Below are 10885 nucleotides of genomic sequence, written 5' to 3'. Positions count from 1 at the left end.
CTATATGTACATATAGTAAAAACTTAAAATACCTTCTTGTAAAGACCCAAAAGGCCTAGAGCTTAGATATTTTGCATAAGGCATTGTCTGGTAGACCCTTACCAAGATTGTTCAAATTATAGCCCTGGGGTCAAAATCGGCCCCGCCCGGGGGTCATTGGTTTTCCTTATATGTATATATAGTAAAAACTTATAGTAAAAACTTTTAAAAAATTTCTTCTAGCAGTTGACAAATGCTAGAGGTTAGATATTTTGCATGAAACATTGTGAAGTGAACTTCAAGCAAGATTGTTGTTGAATTATAGCCCTGGTGTCAAAATTGCCCCCGCCCCAGGGGTCATTGATTTTAAATATAATTATATATATATATAGTAAAAAATCTTATTGTCTGAAGGTACAAGGCTTAGAGCTTTAATATTTGTTAAATGATATCATCTATAGGAACTCTACCAAAGTTGTTCAAATTTTGCTTCTAGTGTCAAAATTAGCCCCGCCCCGGGGGCCATAGGTTTTCCTTATATGTATATAGTAAAAAAATTTAAAAAATCATTTTCTCTCAATTTACAAAGGCTAGAGTTAAGATATTTTGCATGAAACATTGTGTAAGGAACCTCTAGCAAGATTGTACAAATTATAGCCCTGGGGTCAAAATTGGCCCCACCCCCAGGGGTCATTGATTTTCACTATGTACACATAGTAAAAAAATAAAAAAAAATATTTTTGTCTGAAGGAACAAGGGATAGAGCTTTGATGTTTGCTATATAATATCATCTATAGGTCCTCTACCAAAGTTGTTCAAATTTTTCCCCTGGTGTCAAAATTGGCCCTGCCCGGGGGCAGTGATTCTCATTATGTACACATAGTAAAAACAGAAAATAAAACAAATGTTTTCTGAATGGGAGAAAGCTACAGCTTAGATATTTGACTTGAAATGTTGTTTGGTGGACCTGTATCAAGATTTTTTGAATTAAACCCTTGGGTCCAAAATTTTGCCTTGCCCAAGGGGACAGTGACCTACTTTTCTTGTCCTTTAATGTACAGCTATGAAATTTTGACCATGTGCACAGTTTTAGTTGTAAATTGAACTTTGATATCAGGTGACCTAGATTTTGTTGATGTGACCTACTTTCTTGTCCTTTGATGTACAGCTATGAATTTGAACCCTGTGCACAGATTAAGATGTAAAGTGAACTTTGATTTCAGCTGACCTAGATTTTGACAAAGTGTCTACTGTGTTGTTCTTTTGATGTAGTCATGAAATTTAGGCTGTGTGAAATAGGCTTCACCTGGGGTCCGCCTGGGCTCCTTGCCATTGGTTCTTGCTGCTGGGTCATATGGGGGTTGCGTTCATTGAACGCCGCCTTTCCTTGTTGATCTTGTTTATCATATTTCACCACCAAATTCACTAGACTCTAGTGCATTGATATATTCCTACTCTGATCTTTTATTGAGTTAACATTAGATTTAACCACTTATCTGATAATAAGAATAAGATAGGTCAGGGATCTATGCTTTATGACAGTCTTCAAAATTGTAAAGAAACAAAAAAATCTGTTCCTACACTACTATTTAGTGTTGTATTAATGCGGTGGCATAGCATTTTTCTCAAATGCAATCTTGTTGTAAACTTTTTTATTTTAGTTTTTGTAGATTGTTTTTTATTAGGTCAGGGACTCTTTTTTTATTTTGATGCCAAATTTTGTAGTTGATATTTCTTATTGCAAGTCATTTAATTCATTCAATAGCTTGGTTTGTTAAAAGGATGGGAAAACAATTCAATGAATTAATAATATCCAAAGGAGACATCTGTATGTAGGAAGTATAATTCAAATGCAATTGTGCTGTGAAAATTTGCATGTTTTTGCGATTTTGTTTTGCTGATGTACATACATAGGTCAGGGCAACTTAGATTCTCCTCTTTTTTTTGCCAAGGTCACAGTCTAATGATGTGTAATTATTTGAAATGACAAAATAGGTTGATAAACTAATTAGGATTGGGGACAATCTCTGTTTTAATTGGTATAAAAAATATGCAAATATGATAAGAGTTATGAAATTATGCGAAGAGGGGTAATGTATGGTGGATTTCATGTTTGTTTTCATGTTTATACATGTACATACAATAATTATTATACTTGTCTTTTTTTAATGTAAATTTACCCCCCATTTCAGCAGCATGCCCCCAGTTTCATGGTAATTTTCATGAACATTTTGAGAATATATTAGAAAGTAAAATAATGTCAAGTTATCAAAGAAAGTATTTTACACATTACAAACTGCGCTTTCAACCCACGTAAATTACCAACTACTATGGCCAAATTATGTAAAAATAGCCTTATTTCAATAACCAATCAGTAGAAATATGGTGATGAATACTTCAAAAATCATCCAGTCATTTCATATAACATGTAAATAAATACTTGAATTGTGATTTTTTTTAATTTTTCTTAAATTAATTTATTTTCTTGGGAAAAAAATGCTCATCTGGAGGCATGCTGCTTTAAAATGTTTTATTATTATCATTGTTATTATTATTATTATTTTTATTATTATTATCCCCGAAAAATTTCGGGGGAGCATATAGTCGGCGCCTTGTCCGTCTGTCTGTCCGTCCGTTTTCTTGTCCGGAGCATAACTTGGAAACCCTTGGAGATAATTTGTTTAAACTTCATACAGTGGTAGAGGGCATTGAGGGGGAGTGCAGTGTCAAAGAACCATAACTCTATTTTGCCCGGTTTTTGAATTATCTCCCCTTATAGAAAAATCTTGTCCGGGGCATAACTCTAAAACTATAAGAGATATCAACATGAAACTTTGTAGGTGAATAGATCTCAATGGGTAGATGTGCAGTGCATAAGAACAATAACTCTTTTTGTCCTAATTTTGGAGTTATTGCCCTTTGTTAATTTCAACACTTTGAACTTTGTCCGGAACATAACTCTAAAACTATAAGAGATATCAAGATGAAACATTGTAGGTAGAAAGATCTCATTGAGTAGAAGTGCAGTGCAAAAGAACCATAACTCTGTTAAGCCTCATTTTTGAATTATCTCCCCTTTAAGAAAAATCTTGTACTGGACATAGCTGTAAAACTATAAGATATATCAACATGAAACTTTGTAGGTAGATGTATCTCAATGGGTAGATGTGCAGTGCATGAGAATCATAACTCTGTTTTGCCTAATTCTGGAGTTATTGCCCTTTGTTTATTTTTACTTTTTGAAGTTGTCCGGAACATAACTCGGAAACCATAAGAGATATCAACAAGAAACTTGGTAAGTTGATAGATAACAGTGATTAGAAGTGCAGTGCAAAGAACAGTAACTCTGCCTTTCCTAATTTTGGAATTATTGCACTTTGAACTTTTTCCATGGACATAACTCTGAAACTACAAGAGGTGTACTTTACTGTGTCCAAAACCTATTCGGGGAGCATCACCCGGCTCAAACCGGGCTCTTGTTAGTATTATTTTTATTACAGTTGATAGATTATTGGGATGAGGAAAAATCAAAAAGTGCAATATCGTAGTATTAGAGTAAAGAGTTATCAAACATTATCCGACAGTGTCTCATGTTTTTAATGTAATATAACCATTTCATATTTCTTAACATATGAGCCGCGCCATGACAAAACCAACATAATGTGTTTGCGACCAGCATGGATCCAGACCAGCCTGCACATCCGTGCAGTCTGATCTGGATGCATGCTGTTCGCTTACAAACACTATAACAAGTAGAGAAACTGGTAGCGAACAGCATGGATCCTGATCAGACTGAGCGGATGCGCAGGCTGGTCTGGATCCATACTGGTCTTAAATGCATTATGTTGGTTTTGTAGTGGCACGGCTCATATTTAATATAATAAGGCTTGTCAAAGGGTGATTTTACCATTGTTATTGTTGTTTTTTTATGACTTTCATATCATATGATAAAATTATGTATAATTTCATACACGATGTATAGAGTAGACTTATGTTTAACTGGTCCTAAAAATGTTTTAAAGTGAATTGGTCCTCCAATAGGCACATTTTCCGTACCTAATTCTGATATTGATAAAAACATCAGACATGTATCTATGTGATATTGCTATGAAACATTGCTTGAAAGGAAAAAAATATGAGCCATGTCATGACAAAACCAACATAATGGGTTTGCGACCAGCATGGATCCAGACCAGGATCCATGCTGTTCGCTTACCAACTCTATTACAAGTGGAGAAACTGACAGCGAACAGCATGGATCCTGATCAGACTGCGCGGATGCGCAGGCTGGTCTGGATCCATGCTGGTCGCAAACACACTATGTTGGTTTTGTCATGACGCGGCTCATATGTTGATAAATTTATATAGGATTTAGTATGAACATTTTTATGATGGCTAAAAATGTATTGTTCGAGGACAGTTCATTATTCTGCTATATATATGTATGTAACATGGGATAATGTATCTCACATGTGCCAACATCATCCATGAATAATTCTTTCGTGGTTTGTTGTTATGTGTGATATTAAATATTCTAACACAACTTGTAGTTTTTCCCTATTGAACATAGAAGAACCGAAAGTGTATGTTATTTTGCAATACAATCACTGTTGACGTTCTATACTTAGACATGTGATGTAATCTTTATACATGTGACATAACCACTAAAAATATGACGCGCCGAAAATAAGTACAGAAAGAAATCGGGCGTAAATTAGCTTAATATCAGATACGACAGCATTTATTTGTTGATGTCGTGTTAGAATCAAAATAATATATCAAAATTGATTATTTTATTGTTTAATAAAGTCACTGTTTTTCGTTCTGATGGGCATCATATCACTCAGGGCTACACCCTCATGATATAATTCCACGCATCCGAAGCCAAACTGATTTTATTGAGCGATAAAATCACTGCTTGGGATATATTATTTTTAAAGTATAAACATTCGTATCTATTGTATAACAGACCCACCATTATAGACCAATTCACTATAAATCATTTGCAGACTAGATTTGTTACACCTTGCAATACTTGTTTGATACTTGTATCTTTTCTTACACTATAAGCATGTAAAAAGCAGTTTGGTCTAGATTATTGTTGGTTTTAACAGATTTTTTTAAAGCTTCTATTGTCTATAGTAAATAAACCCTTTTGATAACTTAAAGGTTAATTTTATATATGTGAACTTGTGTTTACAAAAAAATTCTAGAGATCTGTATTAAACAGGTATTTCAGCTTCCTTATCTCAAGATAAGATAATATTAGATATTTCAGTTTCCTTATCTCAAGATAAGATAATATTATTGTGTACCAAACCTTTGACTGGTGAATCTATTTCAAACATGCAATGATATTCAGGGTGGGTGATCACTTAACATTTGTTTATGGTAACGTTGGGTCATCATAAATGTCTTTTTGTTATTTTTTTATCATATCTTTCAATTTTTGAATAACAAGCATACACAATGGTCCAGATAAATGGTGTCTGATTCCAATTGTACGTATTGTTTCAATGTAGCTTTCGTACTTTTCCCCAATAGCTTTTGGAAATTGTGACAAATCCTTTCATCCAAATATTGCAACATTGATAAATTCTGCAAGCAAAACGGGTAAAGTGAAAGAGCTAGGATGGAAAGTTGTATACAAAATTTGAATTGGCAAATATTTTTCTACGGGATCATATTTGTTTAATATTCAAATATTGAACAATATAACGAAAAATTAGCAAATACCATTAATGGTGACCCTATGATACCATAAACAAATGCCACTGATGTATGTCACTAACCCTGAATATACATGTGTAGGCTGTATGAAAAATACTGCTTTTTTATAAGGGGAGTGTTAACAATTACAAGCGAATGTATTTGATGTTAGTAAATATTATAATGTACTAAAGGTAAAATGATTGTTTATATAACTTAACTTTTTACAGGAATGGTCAGAAGGGCAAAATTATTATACCAATTTAATACATCAGACATCTGGAGAATTGACGTTGAAAGGTTCATAACATCTGTACATCTGTACAAGGAATATTGTAATATATATCATTACTTTGTATACCTTAAAAAATCAGGTTGGTTTACATTGAATTAGAAACAAATTGGCGTACAATTATCACATAATAATTAAGTCAATTGAAAGCTGTTTCGTTGAATGAAGAGACATTTTTTTCTTTAAATCAAGTGAATCTTGTTTCATTCTTTGCTTTAAAGGGTATAAAGGTACATCTTATGGCATAGTTTCATAGAATTTAGAACAGTAAATTATATTGTTACCATAATATTATGGGCAAATCGTGTCAGATTTGAAACACAGATTGTAACGGATATTTTACAAATATGAATATGTTAATAAACTGAACAAAATGTTCCAGAACAACATATAACGCTGCTATTTTAAGTAGGGTCATTATCATTTAGCATTGATTTGCTTTATGCGCCATTTGTTTATAAGGAAATATGCAAACAAGTTTTTTTCATACAAGCTTTTTGGAGGTGTTTTTTTTTTTTTTTTTTTTTTTTCAAAATTCAAACAATGATTTTGATGAATACTGACTACAGATATAGATATAGCTTTATACATGTTATACGCTTAAATAGTCTGATGCTATGTGTATTAAATAAAGTTTGATTTTATTCTGATGGTTTTTAAATATATATATGTTATCTTTTTATAAATTATTGAATTTATCAAACATTAGCTATTGCTAGGTAAAAACATTGGCCTAAAGACTTTCAATTATCAAATGTTGCCAAAGCTTATGTGTTACCGTCCAAAATATCATATTCTGGAGGAAAAAACTGATACCAAGAATTATATTTTTCTAAATATTAATACAGCATTGTTTTCCATAATGGTTAACTTTTCTTCAATTTGAATCTAAATTCTTAGATTAATATTGAACATATTAAAAGATATCACAATTAGTTGAAATATATGTTCACCTTTTATGATACTACATAGAGGATATTGTATGAGTGTGGATTTAGTACTTAATGTATTGAACAAGTTGAATAAAACCATATCATTCGAGCCTCTGGCAAGCATAAGATTGTTTTATTCAACAAGTTCAATAAATTTGGTACTTAATCTGCACAAATATAATATTCTATTTATAACATATCCAAAGAATGGTTTGCAGTTAAAAAATTGTAATTTTTCATTGACACATACTTATTTCTTTATGTACTTTGTGTTTGCTTTTCAGAGCTGCATATAAAATTGCAGTTAAGGGCAGACTTTAAAACTTATAATTTTTCTTATTTCTCAGCTTTCATTGCTGTGTAGGGCTCTTTTTACATCCTAATGATGTATATACATATGTATAGTTAACATTCTTTTTAACTATGCCATAGTTTTACTTTATATGTATGTAGTTTTTATTGTTTTTTTTATTCCTTTTTTAAATGTTTTTTTTCTTTTCATAGTATTTTTATGCAAGACTTTTAAGCTTAAGAAATTTATTGCATGGGCCAAATCTAATATGAGGGTTGTGTTCTGTCTGGCCAAAACGAAATGGTTAGTCTGAAAGCTTTGATTTGTCCTTCCTGAGTATTGATGGTATATGAAAGTTTGGTTCAGTCACAATGTATGAAGAAGAGCAGGAATGAAAAACAAAAATAACAAGAATAATGTTTATATAAGCAAACTAACTTTTTTTTTAATGGCCTTTATACAGAACAAGTTAACTTCCTTTATTTCACTGCCAATTTATGTAATTTATCAAATGAACACAGGTTATAATCATCAATGTATACTTGAACACAACATTGTATTACCTAGAATCCTTGTTGCCTGTCTTGAAACAGCCAGATTCCATGGTGGGGTTCAGGAGTTATACCCACCTCGGATGTTCATGGCTATCATGGTGTTGTTTTTTATGCCCCCGCCATGTAATGGCCGGGGCATATAGTGTTACCCTGTTCCGTCATTCCGTCCTTCCATCCTTCCGTCCTTCCGTCATTCTGTCATTCCGTCATCATCAGTTTCCGTTCATTATCTTAAGAACGGTTGCACACATTCAACTCAAATTTGACATATGAATATGTCATTAGAAAATACAGGTCAAGTTCGAATTTGGTCATGGTTCGATGATTTTTGGCAGAGTTATGCCCCTTTTACTTTGAAAATTATATGAAATTTCAGTTTCCGTTCATTATCTCCCCAACGGTACAACACATTCAACTCAAACTTGACATATAGATATGTCATGAGAAAATACAGGTCAAGTTTGAATTTGGTCATGATTCGATGATTTTTGGCAGAGTAATGCCCCTTTTACTTTGAAAATAATATGAAATTTTTAGTTTCCGTTCATTATCTCCCCAACGGTACAACACATTCAACTCAAACTTGACATATGGATATGTCATGAGAAAATACAGGCCAAGTTTGAATTTGGTCGTGGTTTGATGATTTTTGGCAGAGTTATGTCCCTTTTACTTTGAAAATAATATGAAATTTTCAGTTTCCGTTCATTATCTCCCCAAAGGTACAACACATTCAACTCAAACTTGACATATGGATGCGTCAAAGGAATGTGCAGGTCAAGTTCAAATTTGGTCATGGTTCAATGATTTTTGGCAGAGTTATGCCCCTTTCACTGAAAGTAATATGAAATTTTCAGTTTCCGTTTATTATCTCCCCAATGGTACAACACATTCAACTCAAATTTGACATATGGATATGTTTTTGGAATGCCCAGGCCAAGCTCGAGTTTGGTCATGGTTCAATGATTTTTGGCAGAGTAATGCCTCTTTCACTTTGAAAATAATATGAAATTTACAGTTTCTGTTCATTATCTACCCAACAGTGTTACATATTCAACTTAAATTTGACATATGGATATGTCAAAGGAATGGGCAGGTCAAGTTGGAATTTGGTCATGGTTTGATGATTTTTTGGCAGAGTTATGTCCCTTTCACTTTGAAAATAAGCAGTTTAAGTTTGAATTTGGTTGTAGTTCAATGATTTAAGACAAACTTATCTTTCCTGAATGTTGGAAAAATTTTGAACTTTCACTTTCAGCACTCTTACTTCTAGCCATTATTTTGGCTACAAATATGCAATATGCTATTTTTAAAAGGTTTAGACTGAATAATTTCAGTGCCTTGAACATTGTATGAAAATGGTTTGTGTTAACATTGAAAAGTTTTAAGGGCTTTGAACTTAAAATGAAAAAAATAATTAAAGCACCATCTGAAATTTTGGCTGCATGCGGGGGCATCCGTGGCATGATGACACATTTCTAGTTTTATGAATATTTGTTGACATTCATGGAAGTAAACTGGTCCCTTAAATAATCAAAAGTTACTAGATTTGCACTCTCTAAAGAAATATGAAAGGCTATAAATTTTTAATGAAATATTGTTACATAAATCGGTACTAGGTCTTTTGATATTTCGATTGTATTAATTCATGTTAGGTGTTTGTTTTATTCACATACACAATACTGTGATACTTAGATTGTTTCAAGGTGGTTTTTATTTCATCACAGTTAAAAGTCTGTGGCCAAGAATAGGCATGTTTTTCTGTTTACAAATTGATACTAGAGCTTTGTTCATTCTTTTTGCCCCAGAGGATCATGTCAGTTTTTAGCGTTACAGTTATATTATTTATTTTCAGAATGCATTAAAAATTATAAAATTCATACAGAATAAAATATCAGTACACAAATAAGAAAACAAATCTTTCAAGTTGTTATAAATTTTTGAGTCCTTTCATTACAGTATTTATTGACAAAAATTAATAATGCATTAATATTATATAATATGATCATAACATTAATGCATTATTAGTTTTGAAGTTCATATATTAATGTTATTAAACATTTCATTCTGGACAATTTGTTTTTACTATTTGTTAAAATTAAAAAAATCGTTTGTTCTTTTTGCTGTATTTCAGTATAATACAAACCCTATAAAAAGTACAGAAACTGATAGTGAACAGCATGGATCCTGACTAGACTGCACGGATGGGCAAGCTGGTCTGGATCCATGTCGGTCGCAAACGCATTATGTTGCTTTTGTCATGAGGCCACTCAATTATTCAATCTTTAATGAATTTAGAAGCAAATTAATTGATATAATGCTGAAAGTACATTATTACACAAATTGTTTATTGTATATTTTGTTTATTCTATTTGTTATAATACAATGTAAATGATGATCTTTGTTTCATTGTAGTATACCTTTTTAGCTCACCTGTCACAAAGTGACAGGGTGAGCTTTTGTGATCACTTTTCGTCCACCGTCCGTCCGTCGTCCGTCCGTCCGTAACTTTTACGTCCGTCCGTAAACTTTTACTTTAAATGACATCTCCTCATTAACCACTAAGCCAGTTTCATCCAAACTTCACAGGAATGTTCCTTTGGTGGTCAGCTTTAAAAATTGTTCAAAGAATTTAATTCCATGCAGAACTCTGGTTGCCATGGCAACCGAAAGAAAAAACTTTTAAATATCTTCTTTTAAAAAACCGTAAGAGCTAGAGCTTAGATATTTGGCATGAAACATCTTCTAGTGAGTGTCTACCAAGTTTGTTCAAATAAAAGCCCTGGGGACAAAATTGGCCCCGCCCCAGGGGGTCATTGATTTTCCCTATATGCATATAGTTAAAACTTAAAAAAATCTTCTTTTAAAGAACCCAAAGAGCTAGAGCTAAGATATTTAGCATGAAACATCTTCTAATGAGTGTTTACCAAGTTTGTTCAAATAAAAGCCCTGGGGTCAAAATTGGCCCCGCCCCAGGGCTTCATTGATTTTCCCTATATGCATATAGTAAAAACATAAAAAAATCTTCTTTTAAAGAACCCAAAGAGCTAGAGCTAAGATATGTAGCATGAAACATCTTCTAATGAGTGTCTACCAAGTTTGTTCAAATAAAAGCCCTTGGGTCAAA

This window comes from Ruditapes philippinarum, unplaced genomic scaffold (genome assembly GCF_026571515.1).
Source record: "Ruditapes philippinarum isolate M1 unplaced genomic scaffold, ASM2657151v2 ctg6753_1_1_1_1, whole genome shotgun sequence".
Taxonomy (NCBI): domain Eukaryota; kingdom Metazoa; phylum Mollusca; class Bivalvia; order Venerida; family Veneridae; genus Ruditapes; species Ruditapes philippinarum.
This window is presented reverse-complemented; position numbering follows the sequence as displayed.